The sequence below is a fragment of the Mobula birostris genome, chromosome 2, assembly GCF_030028105.1.
Source record: "Mobula birostris isolate sMobBir1 chromosome 2, sMobBir1.hap1, whole genome shotgun sequence".
NCBI lineage: Eukaryota > Metazoa > Chordata > Chondrichthyes > Myliobatiformes > Myliobatidae > Mobula > Mobula birostris.
In genome coordinates, this window is record NC_092371.1 from 123,290,937 (window position 1) to 123,317,494 (window position 26,558).

Genomic DNA, 26,558 nt, shown 5'->3' on the forward strand with positions numbered 1-26,558 from the left:
CTTTAAAATTCTGGTGGTTGGTGTTGTGGTGCCACTCCAGATTCCCTCCTTTAGACAGTGCTTGTGTTTGGTGGCACAACATACGAACACACTTGTCTTTCACCAAGGTAAACAGAAATTCCTCTTTCCATTCTGGATGGAATTTGTACGTTTTCTCCTTCTTTTGTGCAGCCTCCGCCATGCTATCAGGATATCACGAGCGAGTGCTGTATATTGATGTTTGCGACAGTCTGTACTCTTGTCTAATCTAATTGGTCACTTTGATGCAGCACAACCTACGCTGAAAATGTAGTGCAGGGGAGCTACACACATGTGCACTGGGCAGAAAAAACAGAACTAAAACCCCGCAACCCGGAAACAACCTGAATAGAACTGAGGAAGGAGATGAATGGGCAGGTGTAGCATTTTTCTTGCTTGCAAGTTTATGTTCTAGGAGGTAGATTATTGGGGAGGGACACATGGACAGGTGAATCATGGACGGAGAAATCCCTGCAAAAAACAGTGGCAGGTGGGGGAAGGTATATACGTGTTTAGTGGTAAGATCCTGTAGAAGATTGCTAAAGTCGCAAAGAATGATGTACTGGACGTCGAGCCTTATGGGATGGTAGGTGAGGACAAGAAGAATTCGATCCCTGTTAAAGCAGTAGGAAATGGGATGAGCACAGATATCTGGGAAATGGAGGAGGTGCGGGTGAGTGCAGCATCAATGATGGATGAGGGGAACAGAAATCCTGCTCTTTGATGAAGATGGATATCACCGATGTCCTGGAAAGCATAGCCTAATCCTGGAAACAGATGTGGCGTAGTCAAAGGAACTGAGAAAGGGAATGGCAGTTTTATAGGAGACAGGGTGAGAAGAGTTATAGTCAGGATACCATGGGAATCTGTAGGTTTATAAAAATTGTCAGCAGACATTTTTGTCTCCAGAGATGGAGCCAGAGAAATCAAGAAGGGGGAGAGAGGTGTCAGAAATAAACCAAATGAATTTAAAGGTAGAGTGGAAGTTGGAGGCAAAGTTGATGAAGTTAACGAGTTCAGCATGGGTGCATGAAGCAGAACCAGTGCAACCATCAATGTAGCACAGGAAGTTGGGGAACATTACAAGAAAGGCTTGGAATACGCACTGTTCTATATAGCAAACGAAAAGGCAGGCATAACTGGAGCCCACACGTTTACCTGTGGCTACCCCTTGAGTTTGGAAAAAGAGCGACGAGTCGATTGTTGAGGGTGAGGTCCAGTTCTGCCAAATGGAGGAGGGTGTTGGTGGAGGGGAACTAGATGAGTCTTTTGTCGAGAAAGAAGAGGAAGAGGAGAAGATGGCGACGTGACGCAGTGCGCAGCAGCCACTCTGGTGAATGATATCTGTAATCTATCAAGTAGTGTGTCGTGCACAATCTTGAATTGATGGAGACAGACGTGAGAGCATGGAGGAACATCTCGAGAAACTTCTGAAATGCCTTCTTCACTGCCGCTGCTATTGTGTGATCCAGAATCTCCGGAGGAGAAGGCCCCAAGTCCTCAGCTTTGCTTGTTACTCAGCAGAGGATGGTCCTCGGGAGGCTGTATCAGAGGGGCTGGTCAGAGGCTCGAAGTTTTCAGACGGACTCAAAGTCAGCTGTGGTCGGATGCTTCCAATGCATCGGCAGCTGTCGGTACCTGGAGGTTTATGGCAGGGAGAGTTTCTCCCTTTTGTTGTCTGCTATCAGGACTACCGGGAGTCAATCGGACCTTTGGGCCTTTTATTTTTACCGTGCCCATGGTCTGCTCTTTATCAAATTACAGTATTGCTTTCACTGATGTAACTATATGTTATAATTATGTGGTCTTGTCAGTGTTAGTCTTTGGTTTGTCCTGTGCTTTTTTTTGTGATATCACTCTGGAGGAACATTATATCATTTCTTAAAGCATGCATTTCTAAATGACAATAAACGAGGACTGAGTGTCCTCATAATCTAATCTAATCTATAGTCTTCCTGATGGGGGATAAAAGTATATAGGGACTGAATATCCATGGTGAAAATCAGGCTGTTTGAACCAGGGAATTGAAAGTTGACAATCCTTAATTGCTCTTAAACTGTGCAGTTTGTTTAGTCATTTCATAGGGAAGTTAAAAATCAAGCACCATATCATGTGCCTGGATGCAAATAGCTCCCTCAAGTATGTTATCTAATCATTCCTCTAACCGTGTTCCTACAGTCATCAGGTTCTTGAACTGACCTGCATAACGCTAATCCTCCCTCAGTAATAGAACACTACAGACCACACTTTGCTGGTGCTTTTATGCACCACGTTCTTGCTCTTATGCGGTCTTTTGTTCTCTCTTATTTCTCTTTTATCATTAATGCATAATTTATATTTTGTGTGTTGTCTGTGTCTATCTGCCTGTGATGTTGCTGCAAACAAGTTATCCTTGTCCCTGCACCTCACTGTGCTTTTGCACATGACATTAACTTTAGAGGCATAGAGCCAAGAGCCCTACAGGACAGAAACAAGACCTTTGGCCCATCTAGATTGTGCTGAACTGTATTCTGCCTAGTCATATCAACTCACACCTGCCCCAAAGCTTGCCATACTCTTCCCATCCATGTACTTATCTAAACTTCTCATAAATATTGCAATCAAACCCAAGTTTATCACTTCTGCTGGCAGTATGTTCCACACTCGCACCATATTCCACTTAAATATGTTACCTTTCACCCTTAGCCTATGATCCCTAGTTTCAGTCTCACCCAACTTCAGTGGAAAAAGCTGGCTTACATTTACCTTATCTATACTGATAATTGCTGATGCCTCTATCAATTCTCCTTGTATTCTCCTGTGTTCCAGGGAGTAAGCTTCTAACCTATTCAACCTTTCATTTTCACTCAGGTATTCAAGTCCTGGCAACATCCTTGCAAATTTTCTTTGTACTCTTTCAATCTTACTGATATCTTTCCTGTTAGGAAACAAAGCTCAGGTTGTGTATGGTGACATATAGGTACTTTGATAATCGATTTACTTTGAACTTTGAGGTAGTCGACCAGAGTTGCACACAAAACTCCATGTTTAGCCTCACAAACATCTCTTAGGACTTTGACATAACATCCCCAATTCCTACACGCAGTACTCTGACTTATGAAGGTCAATGTGCCTAAAGCCTTCTTTACAACCCTGTCTACCTATGACATCACTTTCAAGGAATCATGGATCTGTGTTCCCAGATCCCTTTGCCCTACCATTCACCGTGTACAGCATGTCCTATCCTGATTTGTTGACTCTACCAGCCCTGTAGCCCTGTGCCTGAGCTAAGAAACAAGTTCTCACTACGTAAGCTTTCTATTTGGGCTGCTGTGGCGATCTCTTTCTATGTAACTGCTCAGGAAGAAAATAAGCAATTTCCACTTTGCAGCCGGAGGTGTAAAGTGCAAATCTTGTTCAGATTAATGATGGATGAGGCTGTCATTTCTGAAGCAATCCAAAGGTAATGATAGACAGGGGCTGCCCATAGCGCTGAAGTCATGGATGAGTTAGCAGATGACATATCCAAGAAACTGTGTCCAGACCAGGAAACACTGGGCCCAAAGAAAGTTGTTGAATGGCAGCATTGGTTATGCAGTACATACCTCTGGGTCACAGTTCGTCCATCCTATCCCCTTCCCTGCCCCAGTGCTCTCTTTTACTAACTGAGAAATGGCGAAAAAAGAGCTAATGCTTTGTTGATAGTGTACAAAATATATTGTTAAATAGGCATCAATCTCAGAACCATGAGCTATTGGCCTTAACTTCTTTCTCCATCTTTTAGTCCCAGTCATCCACACTTTTATTGCCATTTTGAATTTATGAGCGTGATTGATCCAAGGTGTTAACCTTTGAAGCAAAACACTTTAGCAGAATCAATGTGATTGATTACCTGGGAGCAAGACTGCTGTGGGTCAGAGCACTCAGCATGTTTGAATTTTGAGCTGTTATGTAATGAGGGAAGATTCGGCTGATGGTACTTGCTTTCCCATCAAGACTTACTGGGCTCCCAGTCTCCCTGAAAGGATCATTACAAATCCTGGATAGCTGTGATATGAGCCTTGTGAGCACGTTCTGTCTGCAATCATTATCTTTGACCTTCTGGCTTTACGTTATTTCAGTTCCCCTTCCCCTCCCCACTCACACACTGAGCTATCTGTCCTTAGTCTTCATGTCTGCCATGATCAGGCCAATTGCAATCAAGAACAAAACATAATGTTCCACATAGGTACCCTACAAACCATTGGTACAAATAATAAATCTTCCATTTTCAGATAACCCACACCCATGGTGTTCCTTTCCCACTGCTGTTGGTCCACCTAGGTTCTTGCTCTCTCTTTGGAGACGCAAGAGATTCTGATGCAACAATCTGTTGGGGGAACTCAGCAGCATCTATTGTAGGCAGGAATTCCCTGCATCAGGAAACCCTGCATCAAGACCTTACCTCAGGACTCGACCCAAAATATTGACAGCTACTTTATGCGCCCCCCCTCCCCCCCACCGCCCCACCGATGCTGTTCAACCCACTGAATTCCTCCGGTAGATTATTTGTGACTCCATCAGGTGTCCGTCAGCTTCCAACATTTCAGTGAAAACAAAGCAAGTTTGTCCAAACTTTCCTTTTGACTAGTAGAATAATCCAAGTAACATCTCAGTAAACCTTTGCACTCTTTCCAAAGCTTCCATTGCCTTCATGTAATGTGGTAATGAGATCTGAACACAATACTTAAAATGTGGCCCAAGCAAAATGTTATAACAAGACATCCTGAATTTTATACTCAATGCTCTGACCCAGGAAGCTGAGGATACCATACCCCTTCTTTATCACTCTACCTACTTGTATTTCTACTGCCTCTAGATTTACTAAGTACCTTCCTCCTACATTTGTCATCCCAACCACTTACATTTGTCTGGATTAAACTTCTCTGCCAATTCCCACTATATTTTGAATTGGTCTATATCCTGCTGTGTTATTTGACAACCTCCCTCATTATCCACAAGTCTGCCAATTCTTGTGCCATCTCCAAACTTACTAATCAACCCATCTACAATAATGTCGTTACGTTCTCCTCATGTCTGTTCCAAATAGGTTGCCTCCCATCTTTCAGACTGTGACCCTGAGCTCTAGACTCCTTATTAAATTAGATTAGATTAGATTCAATTTTATTGTCATTGTGCCGAGTACAGATAGAAAGCCAATGAAATGCACTTAGCATCTGACCAGAAATGCAAAGAATAGTGTTATTTACAAAATAACTGTGAATAAAAAAAGTGCGACAACACACAAATATAAAAGTACTGAGACATCAAACACTCCTCATATGTTAATCCTTTCATTGCTGGAATCATTCTCTGGACCTTCTCCAATGCCAGCAAATCATTTCTTGGATAAGGGACCCAAACTACTTACAATACTCCACGTGACCAAAGCCTTGTAAAGCTTCAGCATTACATCCTCCCTTTTATACTCTAGTCCTCTCCAAATGAATGCCAACATTACATTTGCCTTCCTTACCACCAACTCAACCTGCAAATTGACCCTTAAGGAATCCTGCATGAAGACTCCCAATTCCGTTTGTACCTCTGATTTTTGAGTTTTCTCCTCATTTTGAAAATAGTCTAAGCTATTATTCCTTCTACAGAAGTATATTACTGTACACTTTCCACACTGTATTCCATCTGCCATTTCTTTGCCCATTCCCCCAATCTGTCTAAGTCCTTCTGTGGACACCTTATTTCTTCAACGCGACCTGCCCCTCCTCTTATCTTCATATCGTCCACAAACTTGATTACAAAACTATCAATTTCATCAGCCAAGTGCCATGAAAAGAAGTGGTCCCAACACCAACCCTTGCTGAACATTATTAATTACTGGCAGCCAACCAGAAAAGGCCCTCTTTGTTCCCAGTCTTTGCCTCCCGCCAGTCAGCTAATCTTATAACCATGCTGATGGCTTTCCAGTAATACCCGGGCTCTTGTTTCGTTAAGCAGCCTCATGTGTGGCACCATGTCAAAGGCCTTCTGATAATCCAAATACACAACATCCACTGACTCTCCTTTGTCTACTCTACTAGTTATTTCCTGAGCTGAGTCAGGCAAGATTTTCCCCTAAGGAAATCGTACTGACTTTGGCCTATTTTATCATGTGCCTCGAAGTACCCGAACCCACACCCTTAGTAATGGACTCCAGCATCTTTCCAACCACAGAGTCAGGCTAACTGGCCTGTAATTTATTTTTTTTCTGCCTACCTCCCTTTCTTAAGAGTGGAGTGACATTTGCATTCTTTCAGCCCACCAGACCCATTCCAGAATCTGATAATTCTTGAAAGATCATAACCAATGCCTCCATAATCTCTTTTTCTACCTCTTTCAGAACTCTGGGCTGTCATCCATCTGGTCCAGGTGACTTATCTACCTTCAGACTTTTCAGCTTCCCAAACACCTTCTCTCTAGCGATAGCAAGTGTACTCGCTTCTGCTCTGACCCTCTCAAATTTCTAGAATTTTCAAATTTCAAAAAAGACTGCTAGTATCTTCCAGAGTGAATAATGATACAAAATACTTATTAGTTCATCTGCAATTTTTTGTCTCCCATTACATCCTCTCCAGTGTCATTTTCCAGTCATCTGATATCCACAGTCACCTCTCTTCCACTCTTTATATACTGTAATATATTGTATCTGAGAAAAAGAAACAATTGGTATCCTCTTGACTAGCTTAACCATTTCATCTTCTCTCTCCTTATGGCTTTTTAGTTAGTTTCTGCCTTCTGTTAGTTTTACAAAGCTTCACAATCCTCTGACTTCCCACTATTTTTTGCTATATTATATATGACTTTCTTTGACATTTATGTTGTCTTTGACTTCTCTTGTCAGCCACTGTGGCCTCATCCACCCATTGGAATATTTCTTTGGGATATATCTAACCATCATCTTCGTGATTGGTCACAGAGACTCTAGCGATTGTTCTGCCATCATCCAGCTAGTGTTCCCTTCCAGTCAAATTTTGCCAGTTTGTCTCTTAGGCATCCATAATTTCCTTTACTCCACTATAATTCTGATACATCTGACTTTAGCTTCTCCCTCTCAAACTGCAGGATGTATTCTATCATATTATGATCACTGTCTTCTAAGGGTTTCATTACCTTAAGCTCCCTAATTAAATCTGGTTCATTGTACAACACCAAATCGAGAATTGACTTTCCACTTGTGGGCTCAATGACAATCTCAAAGGTTCAAAAGATTCAAAGGTCCAATTTAACTTTGGAGAAATTTATGCAATATACATCCTGAACTGCTTTTACTTCTCAAACATCCACGAAAACAGAGAAGTGCCCCAAAGGATAAACGACAGATAAAAGTAAGAACCCCAAAGTGCCCCCCTGTTCGCCCCTCCTGCATGGAAGCGGCAGCAAACAACAATCCCCTCTCCCTCCACCAGCCAAGGAAAAGCATTGGCACCATCACCAAGCACTCAAGCATGAGCAAAGCGATAGCAAAGACACAGACTTACTGTTACCCCAAAGACTTTCAGTTACACCCAGCATTCGACATACCATAGATTCTCTCTCTCCCTAATAAGGGAGAAAAAGGTGTCCCCATTTTCCCAGTGAGCAGGGAGACATAACAAGCAACTTGCTGGTTTACGATATTAAAAAGACCGTTACATCGCTTTTTTTGAGCTCTGTGTCCAAAGATCGCAAAGATCCCGGGTCTTTGGACCCACAGCAGATATCCTGACTCCCCCGACGACATACGGGTCTCCGGTCGTGACACCGATCCTCGATCTGCCCTGAGATCTTAGGCTTCCAAATTCGAACCGGGCTCTCACACCAAACCTTTGGCATGTCGGACAATGGCCAGTCCTGAAACCCCAAGAACAGGTTCCATTCCTGCAAAGAACCGAAGTCAGCATGTAACTTGAGGTCAGGGTCTTCAAACGAACCCTGAAAGGGAAAAATAAAGATATTAAAGATGAAAGCAGAGCTGCTTCCGAAGATGCAAGCAAAGGAATTGCCGTTCAGCGCCATCTTAACTCTGCCCCCATCTCCGTAAAAATCTGCTCTAAAGAGCAAACTCATAAGCATTCTACAAATTCGCTCTCTTGGGATCCAGCAGCAAACTAATTTTCCCAAGCTACCTGCATATTGAAATACAGCATAGCTATCGTATCATTGTCCTATTTACATGCCTTTTCTATCTCCCGTTGTAATTTGTATCCCTCATCCTGGCTACTGTTCCACTGTTCAGAGGCCTGTATATACATAACTCTCATTAGGGTCTTTTTACCCTTGCAGTTTCTTAATTCCACCCACAAGTATTCTACATCTTCTGATCCTATGTGTCTTTCATGCAGACTGAAGGATAAATCTTCCGCTTTCCGACAGTGCCTTGTGGCAAGGGTTTCTCGCACCATTTCTCTGTTTTCTGTAATAATCGATACAGGAATTAATTCAACGGATGCTGGCTGAGTTAGCATTTATTTTTCATCTAACTGCCAATGAGAAGTTGGTGGTGATCTGCCTTCTTGAAGCACTGCGATCTTTAAGGTGTGGGTTCATCCACAATGCTATTAAGGAGAGAGTTCCAGATTTTGACCCAGTGATGGTGAAGGAATGGTGGTACATTTCCAATTCAGGATGATGTGTGCTTGGAGGGAAACTTCTATGAGATAGTCTTCCAGTGCTTTTGCTTCCCCTGTCCTTCTAGTTGGCAGATGCCACGGGTTTGGAAGGTGCTGTGTGCGGAACCTTTGTGAATTAAAAACCATTCGTATGTCAACATATTGGTCAGGATGATAGTATTCTTCACAGCGAGTTCATTGTCATCATTAGTCAGCTTTACTCTTTAATACCAGATGTACTCAATTACTTGAATATAGTTTCTGGAACGGCATTGGTTGGGAATTAAATTGAAGTGCACACAGCTACGAGAGGCCCAGATGAAGTGGATCAGTTCTCTTTGTTACTGGGAGGGTGGCGGGCGGTCATAGACTCATGTCTATGTGTGGATGGATAAGTGGAGCCCATGTCCCCAATTCTCAGACCTCCTGAACACACCGCTTCTCAAGCCCTGGCCCCCAGAACACCATCTTCTGACTAACCTCTCTCCAACTATCCATTCTCATTTGTCCCAAAGCCTCAGTTTCCAATCCTCCCTTTCCCGTCCGAGCTACCTGTTTCCCTCCCATCTCATCTTGCTCTTCTCACACCAGCTTCCATCATTGATATTTCATTTTTCTTACATTCTATCCATCAAATCTGCCTTATTTTTGACAGCAACTGAAGATCTGAGCATTCCTAGTCTCGTCCAGTCTAATTCTCTTTCAGTCACACTCGGAAACACTAGCAAATTAACTTCATTTCTTTTGTGTTGTACAGCGGGATGGACTTCAAAGTTACAGATTAATAAAATGGCCTTTAACCCAGTAGGGTGTTTGAATATATGTTCAAGCATAGTATCAACTGATAAAAGGACTTTGATTCTTGTCATTTTTCCTCCTGAGGTGGCTTCATCATTGAAGTATATTTTTCAACATAACTTTAGATCAAACAGTCATTAGCTTGTCTAACATAGTGCGAGAAAATTCCTTTGTTCCCCAGAAGTCATTTATTGACTGAAAGCATGTGATTAAATGTCAGCTAGCGGCATTCAGAGGGAATTTTGGCTTTCAACTGATAACTTATTGACTAATGAAAAAATTAATGTTTCCTGATATTGAGCTGCCATCTGCAGCCTATAGTATGCACGTGAGTTCTAAAGCAGTTGTGTGCGACTGAGAAGTAGCAAATTCAGTTTTCAGTTTGTAGATTTAAACTGAACTTATGGGCTGTATTTCAGTTCGGACAATGGGACTGTGCTTTCCTAACCACAGTCTAGCTTGGGGGTGAGTGTCCCACAGTATAATTTCAGTGCACACCTGAATGGAGTTGGATGAGTGAGGCTCCACGACTTTCCTTCTGTTTGGTCTTCCATCTGATAAAAAGTGGGGAAGGCAAGCAGAGGTGGGGTCTGACATTGCAGTGTGTCAAATGAGAGACTCTCATCGGCCAACTTGTGTCTTCCCCAAAGGTGCAGAATAACAAGGAGCAGGAGAAAGGCCATTCAATCACTCTCAAGTATGCTTCTGTCATTACTTAAGCACTGGTTACCACACCACAGCATTACCAGCAGGGAAGTAAGGAGATATACCAAGATGTTGCCAGGTCTAGTGCATTATTATTACAAGCAAACATTGACTGAGATGATTTTGTTTTCTTTGGAGAGGTGAGCTTTAATAGAAATGGGGATAAGAATTCTAGACCTACCAAAGAGAAAGAACCTATTTCCTTCCAGCAGAGAAGTCAGAAATGAAGGAGCATTGCATAGAATATAAAAGAGTACAGCATAGGAACAGGCTCTTTGGCCCTTAATGCCAGCACCAAGAATGATAGTAGATTAACTAATATCTTCTGCCTGCACATGATCTCTGTCTGGTTTGTTCTCTGCAATATTCATGTGCCTATCCAAGTCTTCTTTAACGACACTGTTGTATTTGCCATGGTGGCGGGGTGGAGATATGTCTCTATCAAAGGAGGCGGAAGACGCTCCTTCCCTCCATTAGCCTGCAGGTCACCCTTGGCCAAGGTGTAGCACCTGCTTAGCCCCCAAAAAGGGTCATGTGAAGCCATGGGAGCAAGTGCTGGATGGTTGCGTAAGCAGCTGGTGCATATCACAAGTCCTGGTCATGCGACCACTGGTGCCAGGCAATCTCTGAACAGTATTGATAATGGCTGGGGTCACCCGTCTTGTAAACACACTGCGCAGAAGAAGGCAATACAAACCACTTCACCACTTCAGTAGATAAATTTGCCAAGAACAATCATGGTCATGCGAAGACCATGATCACCCACATCATATGATATGGCACATTAGGAAGGAACGAGCATATTTGTTTCTACCACCGCCCATGGCAGTATGTTCCAGGTACCTGCCACTGTCTGTGTAAGATACATGCTCCACATATCCCTTTAAACATTCCCTCTCTGACCTTAAAACAATGCCCTCGAGTATTCAACATTTCTACCCTGGGAAAAATGTCAAGTCAAGTCAAGTCAAGTCACTTTTATTGTCATTTCAACCATAACTGCTGGTACAGTACACAGTAAAAACAAAACAACGTTCCTCCAGGATCATGGTGCCACGTGAAACAACACAAAACTACACTAGACTACCTAAAACAACACAGACTACTTGAAACAACACAAAACTACGATAGACTTCAGGCCTACACTGGACTACATAAAGTGCACAAAACAGTGCAAGACAATATAATAATTAATAAACAAGACAATAGGCACAGTAAAGGACAAATTACAATATAATAATAAATGATGTAAATGTAAACAATGTAAACAATGTTTTAGCAGTAATTAAGAAAGAAATGAGCAAAAATTGCAAAGGGAGTAGAGCGGTCTTCCCTATCTATGCCTCCCATAACTTAATTAAATCTCCACTCAGTGTCAGACCTCCACTGAAAACAATGCATTGGCCATACAACGAATGCCCTCTAATACAGGTAGCATTCTGATAAGACTTTTCTGAATTTATGATTCTCTTCTGCATTCTGTCCAAAACCTCCGTATCTTTACTGAAATGGGGTGAACAGAACTTCCTGCAATACTCACAGAAAAACGAAGCCTAACCAAAGCCTTACATAACTAGAACATGATTTCCTGACTCTTATCCTATATGCTCCAGGCATTGAAGACAAGCCGGCAATTCAGCTTCTTTACAACTTAATTTAGTTACATTGCATTGAATTGAAGTAGAATGATGCGAGGGAATGCTGAAGAAAAATAAAATATTGTCTACGATGAATGAAGTGCAGAGCTCTCAGCTCGGAAGGGCGATGAGGCAAAAGGTTTATAAGGTCCTTGGATAAGCATTCATAGAGTTGCAGGGCACTGGAGCAAGAGCTGATGGGTAGAATTGATCCAATTTTTGGCTAAAATGGACACAAGGGGCTGACTGGCCAATTTCTCTGCTGTAAATTATTCGATAAGCAACATGGTGGCACCACATCTCAAATTATTTTCACTCCATGGGGGTTACAGATAAGATAAAATCGAATGGATGAAAGGAAGTAACTGTACCTAAACTCGCTGGAGTGGGACTATGGGACTTCAGGCTTTTGTACCTCCTGGCCGATGTTAGCTGAGAGAATATGTCATGGTCCAGACCATATCTCATAGCCTCTGATTATAGTTGCTGCATTCTTGACAATGTAGATAATCCTGTTGGTGGTATCCATAAATTACAAAGTTCCAAGTAATTTTATTGCCAAATTACATATATGTCACCATATCCAAGCCTGAGATTTATTTATTTTTTGTGGGCATTCACGGTAAATACAAGGAACACAATGGAATCAATGAAATACTGCAAGCAACAGGATGGGGGACAGATGATGTGCTATAAACAACAAACTGTTCAAGTACTGAAAGAAAGAACAGGAAATAAACCGTAGTACAATAAAGGAAAATCTTTTGATAGAATTTACTTCCAGGTTTAAGAAAATCTTTCAAACGGAGCTCAACAGTAAAAACATAACAAAGACAATGAACACTTTTGCTATACTGTTTGCTATTTTTTGGCACAATATCTTTGTCCAAAGCCGATCTGGAAAGTTTACTAAGAAAAATAAGAACTGAAATGTCAAATTTCAGAAAATATTATGTACACACAAATGCACTTAGTTTAACACTACCTAGGACAAAAGGGGAAAGAGGAATAACAGACATTAAAAATCTACACAAGTCCAATAGAACTTCCAAGGATATATTTTCATCAACAAAAACAGAATCAGCACCCCACGCGGGCACGTGCACTACTAAACGTAAATGAGAGCACAACCCAGAAAATGAAGAAACTATCACTATGGAAGAAAAATTTAATCAATGGAAGATCATGGGCCTACATGGAAGACATCCCCACGATCTGAGCAGACTAGATGTTGACAAGGGAGCATCGAACGCCTGTCTCGGAGTTGGAGACCTCTTCCCAGAAGCAGGAGGCTTCCTTGTGGCAATACAGGAACAGGTGGTTAACACAAAAAAAATCAAAAATACATCATAAAAGACCAACAAATTCAAGATGGCAAACATAGAAAATGCCAAAAAAAACAGAAACAATCCAGCACATTACAAGATCCTGTAGCATTTTAACTCAGTCTGATTATGTACTCGGGCATAATCAAGTGGCAAACATCATTCATCAAAATATTCCTTTAAAATAAAAACTCATAAAAGGAAATCATACCTTATTATAGATACGAGTCTGATCCAGTTTTAGGGTCAGAATACCAGAAATTATATTACAACCACTCCATTACTACAGATAGGACAATCCAAAATAAACAGCTGGATATAATAATACAGGATAAACCAGCAAGAACAACTTATTTAATAGATATAGCCATTCCAAACACACAGAACATACAGAAATCAATACGTGAAAAATACCAGAAATATACTGAATTAAAAGAGGAAATTGAAGACTGTGGAACATGAACAGGGTATATGTACATTGTACATTGCCCAGATAGAAATATCTACAACTGGTATCATCTCAAAGGCACTACACACAATAGCATTAAGCAATTAGGGCCACACAGTAAAATCTATGTAAATCTTCAGAAAGCCACAATACTAATCACCTCTGGAAAAGTCCAAAAGTTCCTAGCAATTGAGCTAAGAGCATGCTTAGCTATGCCTGCAACTCAGGTTTTACCAGGTTGAGCTGAGAGAAAACAATATTTTAAAATTTTAATAATAATAATTAAGCAATAGATATTGAGAAAATTGAAAGTATCCTTGAAAGTGAGTCCATAGGTTGTGGGAACTGTTCAGTGATGGGGCGAGTGAAGCTATCTACTTTGATTCAGGAGACTGATGGTTGAGGGGTAATAACTGTTCTTGAACCTGGTGGTGTAGGCCCTGAGGCTCCTGTACCTTCTTCCTGATCGCAGCAGTGAGAAGAGAGCATGGCCTGGATGGAAGAGGTCCTTGAGGATGAATGCTGCTTTCCTGTGACAATGCTCTGGGTAGGTGAGCTCAGTGGTGGGGAGGGGTTTACTTGTGATAGACTAGGCCATAACTGATACATTTGTAGGATTTTCCAATCAAGGGCCTTGGTATTTCCATACCAAGCTGTGATGCAACCAGTCAATATACTCTCCACCATATTTGTATAAATGTAGAGGTGTCTCTTAAAGTTTTAGATGACATACAGAATACTTCCAATGTCCAACAAAATAGAAGTGCTGCCGTGCTTTTTTCATGATGGCATTTATGTGCTAGACCCAGGACAGATCTTCTGAAATGATAACTGACCCTCCCCACCTCTGATCCCTTGATGAGGACTAGCTCATTGACCTCGTTTCCTCCTTCTGAAGTTTTTTTTAGATTATGAGAACACTCAGTCCTCTTTTATTGTCATTTAGAAATGCATACATGTATTAAGAAATGATACAATGTTTCTCCGGAGTGATATCACAGAAAACAGGACAAACCAAAGACTAATTTCCAATTTCTCCCGGGATCAATAAAGTATGACTATGACTATGACTATGACTAACACTGACAAAACCATATAATTATAACATATAGTTACAGCAGTGCAAAGCAATACCATAATTTGATGAAGAACAAACTATGGGCACAGTAAATAAAGTCTCAAAAGTCTTCAAGTTGATCGACTCCCGAGTCCCTGATAGCAGGTGGCAAAAGGGAGAAACTCCCTGCCATAAACCTCCAGGCACCGTCAACTTGCCGATGCCCTGGAAGCAGCCAACCACAGCCGACACTGAGTCCACCCGTCCGAAAACTTCGAGCTTCTGATCAGCCACTCCGATACAACCTCCCGAGTGCTATCCTCTGCCGAGCGCCTTCGACCTCGCCCCGGCCACTGAAACACGCAAAGCCGAGGATTTTGGGGCCTTCTGCTTCGGAGATTCTGGTTACCACACAGTAGCAGCGGCAGCGAAGCGGGCATTTCAGAAGTTTTCCAGATGTTCCGCCGTACTCTCTCGTCCGTCTCCATCAAATCAGAATTGTGCACGGTCCCGTACTTGACAGATAACAGATATCACCACCGAAGTGGCCGTGCGCGCTGCCGTCGCGCCGCCATCTTCTCCTCCTGCTTCTTGCTGACAAGCTTGAGAAATTGTTGTTGCTGTGGCACCATTCAGCTATATTTTCAATCTCCCTCCTAAATACTGATTCGTCACCACCTTTGAATGGGGCACCAACAGTGGTGTCATCAACAAGCTGAAACATGACATTGGTGATATGCTTAGCCTCATAGTCTAAAGTGAGTAGAACAGGGGGCTAAACACACAACCTTGAGGTGTACCGCTGTTGATGGAGATAGTGGAATTTAAGTCTAAGCTAGTCCTTTGAAGGAATTGTCTATTGGGACTAGCTGGGGTAAACATACTTAAGAATGCCAGCTGGAACAGTCTCTTATAAATCAAATCTTCCAGATTGGGGGTATCTCCTTGAATTTTTTTAGCCCAAGTAGGCGATAGTATCTGAGGGCGGGGGCACAGATGATAGAAATAGATTAAAGGGATAACTCGGGGAGAAAGAGATTGTTCTGTGAGCAGGCATATACTTAATGGGCTGAATGTTCGATCATATATGGCTGCTTCGAGGAAGTAGGGAAGTTTCTACATGTTATCGGAAATTTGGTTTATTACTGTTATATGTACCAAAATATAATGAAAAACTAATTTTGTGTGCTGTTGAGACAGATTATTCCGTACACAATTGCATGAAAATAGCAAAACCAAAACAGATTTCCGAAAATTTGTGTTCAGAGAAAGTGCAGTGCATGGAGACAAATCAAGTGGAAGGGCCTCAGTGTGATAGATTGAGAGAATAAGAGTTCACTTTTTAGTGTATAAGATAGACAGATATACTTTATTGATCCCGAGGGAAATTGGGTTTCGTTACAGCCGCACCAACCAAGAATAGAGCATAAATATAGCAATACAAAAAACACAATCAAACAACAAAATGCAAACTATGCCAGATGGAAAATAAGTCCAGGACCAGTCCATTGGCTCAGGGTGTCTGACCCTCCACGGGAGGAGCTGCACGTTCAATGGCCACAGGCAGGAACGACCTCCCATGCCGCCCAGTGTTGTATCTCGGTGGAATATGGCCGAAGTCCAACAGTAAAAAGTTCAATATCCGGTCTACAAACACGTTCCTCGATCGTAATATGACCCGGATTGCACCATCTGTTGTTAACCAGAACAGTAAGCACCCAACTCCTATCCACTTGCTGCTCTCAGTGCACTTCTGGTCAGCCCGAATGGTCTGGAAGCCGTCCATGGAAAAGTTTTGATCAGGTATGTCCTCGTGCAGCCCCGTTCCAGTAAAACACATAACACTGCACTCCCGAAATGTTCTGTGACGCCTGGCTAGCGCCGTGAACGCGTCCATTTTATTACCCACCGAACTCCTCTTCTCCATAAGTCTCTGTTGTCTCGATCCGGTCCTCTTTCCTCGACTGTTCAAGAGGTCTGTTCAATGGTATAGACACATTACTGCACCGTGCTCTCAAGAAATTGTACTTCTGCTTAATGGTAGAAGGGAGAAGAATGAATGACACTGTGGGAGGGGCCCTTCAACATGTTGCCTGTTTTCCCAAGGCGGAGGAAACTGTAGACGGAATCAGTGGGGGGAAGGTGGGCTTACGTGACGGATGGACAATTCACAGCTCTCTGCAGTTTGTACAGCCTTGGGCAGAGCAGTTGCCCTACCGTGAGAGGTAGGTTCCCACAAACTCAAGTAAGTAAACAGAAATGGCAATTTTGGTGTTTCTGGAGATGTACCAATTCAACTGGGCTCAAGTGGCAGATGTCAGCAGCTGGGTCTGGAGCTCTTGTGGAAGAATTAAGCAGAGGCAGCCGGCCCCATCACAGCAATCTCAGCCGAGACAAAGATAGCCCCACTTGGGAAATCTGAAGCAGATCAGAAATTTTCTGGGAAATTTTCTTCTGAAGGCCTGTAATTTGACTGGACAGCTTTATCATGAGCTTTTAGAAATAATGTGAGCACCTGCATGTGTTAATCGTCTGCAGGAACAGTTGACAGAGGCCCAGCCTGATGAATAACTCCAACAGAGCTTTGTCAAGGACTGACACAATGGGTTTGTTTGATTGAATTTCAGAACGTAGACTTCTGAATGTTGCTGAAAAGGTGGTAGTAGCTGGAAAATCTTTTTATCTTGCTAGTCAGAACCTATGGATCTTGAAGATGTTGGGGGGGGGTGCGGGGGATGTCCCTGTTCCTGAGTTACCCTGAGACGAACTGAAGTACAAAAGTAGGGAGTTTAGGTTTCATTGTATTGACATTCAGGGAGTCAACATTTGGAGTGAAGCTTCTTATTTAAGAAAGGATAAAATACTTTAAAACCTGTTCAGAGACAGACATAAACACAACAGATTCTGCAGATCTTGGATATTCAGAGCAACACACGCAGAATGCTGGAGGAGCTCAACAGGTCAGGCAGCATCTATGGAGAGGGATAAGCCGATGACATTCCAGGCCAAGACCTTTCATCAGGACATTGATGAAGGGACTCAGCCCAAAACATTGACTGTATATTCTTTCAATAGATGCTGCCTGACCTGCTGAGTTCCTCCAGCATTCTGTATGCGTTGCTCAAAGACTGACATCTGGTATGAGTGCGTTCTCTTATAGGAAAAGTTTGAAAAAACTGAGATTGTTATATCCGTGTCTTAACTGGGTTTCTTCTTATTTCTAGATTCTCCCACAAGAGGATGCATTCTCTCCACACCTACCCTGTTAGGGGCTTTCACATTCTCCCATGTTACAATGAAGTTACCTTTCACTCTTCTAAACAGTACGCGCCCAGCCTTTCTGACCTTTCCTCAGGAGAGAACCTGGACAATGTTGAAACATAAGAGACTATAATTGGAGCAAAAAACAAGTCGCTGGAGAAAGTTTGCAGGTCTGGCCGCATCTGTGGAGGGAAAAGGGCAGTTGACGTTTCGGGTGGTGAGCCTGAAGATAATGTTGAACTTGTTGATGTTGATGTTGAGATGACTGTTGTCTGAGGTGCATTTATCCAGCCAAGTGAAGAGTAACCCATTACGTCCCCAGCTTGTGGACTGTGGAAAAGACTTCAGGTCTCAGAAGATGAGTTACTCATCACCGAATGTCTATATTAAAGCAGGTGTATTTTATGTGATATATGTGATATATTCTTGATTAGTAAGGATGTCAAAGATTATGGGGAGAAGTTAGGAGAATTTGATGACGGAAAACAAATCAGCTATGATTGAATGGCAGATTAGATTTGATGGAGTAAATGGTCTAATTCTGTTCCTATGTCTTATTGTTTTATGGTCTTAAATGCCTTTGTTGTATTTACCTCCACTGGCTCCTGGGCAGTGAATTCCAAGCAGCCACCACTCTCTGTATACAGACTTGCCTCGTATGAACTTACCACCTCTCACTTCAAATGCACGACCAGTTGGAATAATTCTTCCCCTATATCTTATGAAATATGGAGCCTCTGATCTGGTTTTATAGCCACCGTGGCCAGGCGCAAGAACTGAATGAATGAAAGGAAGTTAATGCACCTAAACTTGCTTTTGTACCTCCTGATTGATGTTAGCTGTGAGAAGATGGTCCAGATGGAGGGGATCTTTGATTATAGCTGCTGCCTTCTTGAAGCAGCACCTCGTGTAGATAATACTGATGGTGGTATCCATAAAGTTCGAAGTAAAGTTATTATCAAAGTGCATATATGTCACTATAAACAACCCTGAGATTCATTTTCTTGTGGGCATTCACAGTAAGTACAAGAAACATTAAAGAATCGCTGAACGACTGCACCTCACCACACCAATGAAAGCAGCCTCTATTCCAGTTTTGTGGCCACTGTGGACGTTCTCCTCACAAATGAAACCCCAGAATGCTGATGAGGGAGTTGATGCTAATAATGATGTTTTCCATGGAGTGGTAGGTATTATTGTTTGCCTTAATCAGAGATGATTGGGAACTGATACAGAGACATCCAGAAAAGTCACCTAAACTACATCTCTTCCCTTGCTGCCACTTGCAACTGTGCTATTCCCTTCTTTCAGTCAACTCCTTGTCCACTGCATCTGTTCTCACAATGAGGTCTTCCTTTCCAGGACATCTGAGCTGTCCTTTAATTTCAAAAAAATCCTGCCCTCACCTCATCCTTTGACCAGACATAACAAGGATAGGGATCCCCTTGATTTCACCTTGAGTCTTTGCATCCGACATATAATTCTTGGTAACATCTGACATCTCCAATGGGATCCACCACCTGACACATCTTTCTCTCCCCTCCACCTTTATTTTCCACAGGGATAGCTCTCTCTTGCCCTCACGGTCCTTCCCACCGATCCTCCTCCAGGAACGTATCCCTGCAACCACACTGAGTGTTACACCTGCCTCTACACCTCTTCCCTCACTGCCACTCAGGGTCAAAAATAGTCCTCCAGGTGAGGCTGCAGTTCACATGTGAATCCATTGGTGTTATTTATTTTATTTGGTGCTCCTGGTGTGGTCATCTGTACATCAGACCGCTTCATCGAGCTCCTTTGTTCTGGCTGATGAAGCAGCTAAAATCCCTTGTTGGCAACCCATCTTCAGTTCCCAAATCAACATGTCTACTCATCACTTCCTATACAACTGAACTGTGGCTGGACACAGACTAGAGGAACAACACCTCATAATCTCTCAACTTGATGGCATCAATATTGACTTCCAAGACTTCTAGTAATCAATTCCCTTTGTTGCTCTTCCTTTGTTTTCCCTTATCCCACTGGCCTCTTCAATCCTTCTGTGTACCCCCTCCACCATCCATCCTCCCATCACCCTCACATTCCTCATTGGTTTCCATCCTCACTCTCTTGTATGCTCCACTGTCCCTTTCTTTATCTCTTTGTCACATCCACTGATTATCTCCCAGCATCTTACATCATTCCCATTCTCTCCCTCCCCCACACACCGATCTTCCCCCTCTCACGAGTTCTCCTACTGCCCCCCAATTGTGTTCCTCTCCCACCCCAACCCTTTTATTCTGGCTTATGCCCTCTTTCTTTCCAGTCTTAATGAAGGGCCTTGACCCAAAACATCAACTACCAATGCTGCCTGGCCAGTTGAGTTTTAGCATTTTAAGTGTTAACCCAGTAAAGTTTCATAATCAGTTGGAAGGCTCCAGGAAACAAAGCACAACCATATTCAGTTTCATTTTTTCCTTTGCGCTGCAACCTCGAGGGATGTTTATTCCAGGAACTAATATTGAAATCTCTTTAAAAGTCCTGTCATTTCGAATTTCAACATCTATAGTACCAAAGAATGCTGAAGATACTCAGCAAGTCAGGCAGCATTTATAAAAGAGGAACAGAGTTAACACTCAGAGTCATTGACCTTTTTTCTGATAGGTCATCATTGTGAAAGGCCATCAAAAAGCTTTGGCTCTCCCTCTCTCTGTACAGATGCTGACTGGCCCGTTGAACGTTTCCAGCATTTCAGATGCCCAGTACCTGCAGGTCTTTTTTTTCCATTCACATCTGTTCATTCTCTGAGCATTGCTGACCATTCAAACCGATAACAGCAATGATAAATGTCCTGTTTTCACCGTGGTGTTTAAAGATATATTTAGGTATTTAGTGTGGCAGTAATTTCAAAGCTGATTTGCTTTTCCAGCTTCAGCTATTGGACACAGTGTTTCCCCTCTTGCAGTGCTATTACCCCAATGTTTCTTTCTGCAGTGAGATACTGCTTTGGTCCCACTACTGTACATGTATTTTCTGACAAATTCTGTTTACTTGTTACTCCTACATAGATACTCTAAAGCGAAAGGAGCACTTTCTCTTTGGAAGAGGGAGGGGAATTTCCATCAAGCCTGCAAATGTGAATAAAGCAGACTTCTTCCTTAAAGACATAGCTGTTGTGTTGCGTAACTTCAAAACAGTAAAGAAATTCATAGGAAGACGCAGGGTCCAAAAGTGCGGGTGCTACTTCATCTTTACTTTAAGCAAGGCGCACACGTATCGCATGATAGCGTGGTGATATATGATATATGCAATTAACGTATTTTACACATAAACCATAATTGATTATTTAAATGAACCAGAATGCTTAATCAACCAATATATGTCCAAGGTTATTCAAATATTATTGAAATATTAAAAGCGCAATCATAGTGTAGTACAGTTTGGGAACGGTCTCTTCAGCCCACTCTCCATGCTTGCCATTAGTGGCACGAAGACGACACTCTGAAACCCGTGCGTGATGGAGTTTGAAGTGGAACAGCCGTTGCACAGGGGCAATCCCGCTCTCCCGGCAGAAGAGACCTTGATCCAGTGGCACGGACAACCGTTACGGCTGGAGACCTCTCCTGCTGCAGTGGATGACCAGGACGTCGAAGTGCCTTGTTGTGCTCTTAGTGCTCCACAACGCCTGCTGGGCCTGCCTTCTTGACCATTGGACCATTGGTCTCCTCCGCTCAATCCGCCAGGGCCAGACTTCACACGTTGGGATAGACAGATCCCCTCCCTCACCGAGGGTCAAAGACCCGTCGGCTACCCTCACCTGGTTTAGCCCGTCTGCTGAGATGGTTTACCGGGGGTGTAGCCACTGTGTGTGTTACAGCTACTTGGAGACACAGGTGAGAGCTGAACACCAGGTGGAGACCAAAGGTGGATGAGCTGCCCTGAAAAGGGCACGGCAGGCCCCCCGCCCACCAGAGGAGCTACCCCTCCCTAGACACCCCATACACCCCTTGCTTGCCATTAGACACTCATTTTTACACTAATCCTGTTCTAATCCATTTGATTCACCTATCATCCCATCAACTCCGCCCAGCAGGTTCCCACAAACTCCACTCATAAGTAGGTACTTTATTTCTCATTTACAGTAGCCAGCTATCCTACCAACCCACACACTTGTAGGGTGAGAGAGAAAACTGGAGCAGCTGGACGAAGCCCACATCATCACAGGGAGAAACTGTGATCTCACACATAGGCAACACCCAAGGCTAGGATTGAATCTGGGTCTCCGACTCGGTGAGGCAAAGGTCCTACTGGATGTGTCACTGTGCCACTCTTACAGTATTATAATCCTCTGGTATTTTAGTATTGCACTGCAGTATTAGCATACATTTACAGCAATACTTGAATCCCCAACCTTCTGACTCAGAGCAAGCATTACTAATCAATTACCACAGCTGACAATCCGATAGCTTTTCCAGTTATAAACTGCACCTGCTTCCACCAACTTCTTAGGGTTACTACATTAAAAATATATCTCTTCCTTTTGCATGATGTTCACAGCGGGCCTCTGCTTTTAACAGTTCCAGCGAACGCCAGTACTTGCACAGGAATTAAATTGCACACAAATTCTACAAAGGAAACTAAGCTGAACAGATCTTGAACAAATTCCCAGAGATAATGTTGTTAGGGAACAAAAGGACAACGGGGTGTACGCTTAAGGTGAGAGGAAGGAGTTTTAAAGGGGATCTGAAGGAAATGAATTTTTATAGAGAGAAATTGATGAGGTGGTTGAATTAGATATAATTACTATATCCTAGAGGAGTTCAGACAGACACTTAAAGGCAAGGTTCTATTGCATTCATATGGAATTAGTATAGATTTTATAACGGTCAGCATGGATCTGATGGGTTAAAGGACTTATTTCAGCACTGTACAACTCTATAACTCTATATTGTGTGGGGCCTATCAGCAGCGGCAACAGAGCTCGATGAACTAAATAGTACAGAAGAGATAAGTGGAGTGGCCAATGTCGGGAGTAGGCCAGTGGCGAGAGTAGAAGCGACAGGCTTTGGCTCATTCAGGCTTCAGCAAAAGCAGGCTTCGGCGAGGTAAGTGGGTAGGAAGACTTCGTTTTTGGATTTCCTTTGCAATTTTTTTGAAGAATAGAGAGCATGTCGGTAGGGTTAGGATTTTGCTCTGGATGTCAGATGTGGGAATCCTGATAATTTCCAGTCTCCCAGATGGCCACTTCTGCATCAGCTGCACTGAGATAAAGCTCCTGAGAGACAGTGTAGGGATCAGGAGCTGCGGCTTGATGACCTACAGCTTATGAACAGGGGATAGAGAGGAGCTACAGGGAGTTAGTCAGCCTGAGGCTGCAGGAGTTAGATGAGTGGGTGATGGTCAGGGAAGCGAAAGGAAGATCTCAGATATTAGAGAGCACCCCTGTGGCGATCCCCCTCAGTAATTGTTATCTCGTTTTGGATGCAGTTGAGAGGGATGACTTGACAGAGGACGACCATGGCGATTGGGTCTCTGGCACTGAGCCTGGCTCTGTGGTGCAGAACGGAAAGAGGACAATGAGGAATGCGGTAGTCATGGAGGATTCCATAGTGAGGGGAACAGACAGGAGGTACTGTCAGCCTGATAGAGATACCCACGTGATGTGTTGCCTCCCAGGTGCCAGGGTAGAGGATGTCTCAGATCAGGTGCAGAGTATTCTGAAGGGAGAGGTGAACAGCCAGAAGTCTTGGTACACGTTGGTACCAATGACATAGGTAGAAAAAGGGAGGATGTCCTGAAGAGAGAATTCAGGGATTAGGTAGGAAGCTGAAAAACAGGACCTCTAGGGTAGTAATCTCAGGATTGCTGCCTGTGTCATGTGCGAGGTTAGCATGATCAGGCGCATTAATGTGTGGCTGAGAGACTGGTGTAGGGGGCAGGGGTTCAGATTCCTGGATCACTGGGGCCTCTTCTGGAGGAGGTACGACCTGTACAAAAGGACAGGTTACACCCGAATCCAAAGGGGTCCAATATCCTAGTGGGCACATTTAATAGAGCTGTTAGGGAGGGTCTAAATTAATTTGGCAGGGTAATGGAAACTGGAGTGATAGGGATGAAACATAAAAACCCTATAGCACAATACAGGCCCCTTGGCCCAGAAAGTTGTGCTGAACATGTCACTACCTTAGAAATTACTAGAGTTACCCATAGCTCTCTATTTTTCTAAGCTCCATGTACCTATCCAAAAGTCTCTTAAAAGACCCTATCATATCCGCCTCCACCACCTTTGCCGGCGGCCTATTCCATGCACTCACTACTCTCTGCGTAAAAAACTTTCCCGACATCTCCTCTGTACCTACTCCCAAGCATGTTAAATCTGTGCCCTCTTGTAGCAGCCATTTCAGCCCTGGGAAAAAGCCTCTGACTATCTACATGATCAATGCCTCTCATCATCTTATACACCTCTATCAGGTCACCTCTCATCCTCTGTCACTCCAAGGAAGGCCGAGTTCACTCAACCTGTTTTCATAAGACATGCTCCCTAATCCAGGTAACATCCTTGTAAATCTCCTCTGCACCCTTTCTATGGTTTCTACATCCTTCCTGTAGTGAGGCGACCAGAACTGAGCACAGTACTCCAAGTGGGGTCTGACCAGGGTCCTATATAGCTGCAGCATTACCTCTCAGCTCCTAGCCCGTGATTGATGAAGGCCAATGCACCATATGCCTTATTAACCACAGAGTCAATCTGCGCAGCTGCTTTGAGCATCCCATGGACTCGGACCCCAAGATCCCTCTGATCCTTCACACTGCCAAGAGTCTTACCATTAATACTATATTTGACCTACCAAAATGAATCACTTCACACTTACCTGGGTTGAACTCTATCTGCCACTTCTCAGCCCAGTTTTGCATCCTATCAATGTCCCGCTGTAACCTCTAACAGCCCTCCACACTTTCCACAATGCTCCCAACCTTTGTGTCATCAGCAAACTTACTAACCCATCCTTCTACTTCCTCATCCAGGTAATTTATAAAAATCACAAAGAGTAAGGGTTCCAGAACAGATCCCTGAGGCACACCACTGGTCACTAACCTCCATACAGAATATGACCCATCTACAACTCCTCTTTGCCTTCTGTGGAAAGCCAGTCCTGGATCCACAAAGCAATGTCCCCTTAGATCCCATGCCTCCTTACTTTCTTAATAAGCTTTGCATGGGGTACTTTATCAAATACCTTGCTGAAATCCATTCACACTACATCCACTGCTCTACCTTCATCAATGTGTTTAGTCACATCATCAAAAAATTCCATCAGGCTCGTAAGGCACGACGTGTTCTTGACAAAGCCATGCTGACTATTCCTAATCATATTATACCTCTCCAAATGTTCATAAATCCTGCCCCTCAGGATCCTCTCCACCAACTTACCAACCACTGAAGTAAGACTCACTGGTCTATAATTTCCTGAGCTATCTCTACTCCCTTTCTTGAATAAGGAAACGACATCCGCAACCCTCCAATCCTCCGGATCCTCTCCCATCCCTATTGATGGTGCAAAGATCATCGTCAGAGGCTCAGCAATCTCCTCCCTTGCCTTCCACAGTAGCCTGGGGTATATCTATCCAGTCCCGGTGACCTATCCAACTTGATGCTTTCCAAAAGCTCCTGCACATCCTCTTCCTTAATACCTACATGCTCTTCTTTGCAGTCCGCTGCAAGTCAGCACTACAATCACCAAGATCCTTTTCCATAGTGAATACTGAAGTAAAGTATTCATTAAGAACCTTTGCTATTTCCTCCGGTTCCATACACAGTTTCCAACTGTCACACTTCCCTATTCTTTCAAGTCTGATCCTCTTGCTCTTCACGTACTTGTAGATTGCCTTGGGGGTTTTCTTAATCCTGCCCACCAAGGCCTTCTCATAGTTGAGGAAGAGGAAAACAGAAATAAATCAAAGATAATGTGCAACAGAGATTATAAAAAGAACAGGCAGGAGATGAGGCTTAGTCACAGCCAGTGGCATGAGTTACAGGGCAATAGAGGCATGGTGCAGTTAAAGCAGAAAGCAACAAATACCGGACTGAATGTGCTATATTGAATGCACACAGCATAAGGAATAAAATGGACGATCTTGAAATTCAGCTAAAGATTGGCAAATATGACGTGGACATCTCTGAAACTTGGCTAAAGGATGGCTGCCATTGGGAGCTGAACATCCAAGGATGTACAGTGTATTGGAAAGATAGGTTAGTAGGCACAGGGGGTGGTGTGGCTCTCTGTATAAGAAATAATATATTAAATCATTGGAAAGAGATGACATAGGATTGGAAGGTGTAGAGTCTCTATGGGTTGAGTTAAGAAATGGTAAGGGTAAAAGGACCCTAATGGCAGTTGTATACAGGCCTCCAAACAGCAGCCAGGATGTAGATTACAAATTACAGCAGAAGATAGAAAAGGTGTGTCAGAAGGGTAATGACATGATAATTGTTGGGGGTTTTAACATAAATGTGGATTGGGAAAACCAGGTCAGTATCGACCTCAAGAGAGAGACGCAAACAACAGGAATTCTGCCGATGCTGGAAATTCAAGCAGCACACATAAAAGTTGCTGGTGAACGCAGCAGGCCAGGCAGCATCTGTAGGAAGAGGTGCAGTCGACGTTTCAGGCCGAGACCCTTCGTCAGAACTAACTGAAGGAAGAGTGAGTAAGGGATTTGAAAGTTGGA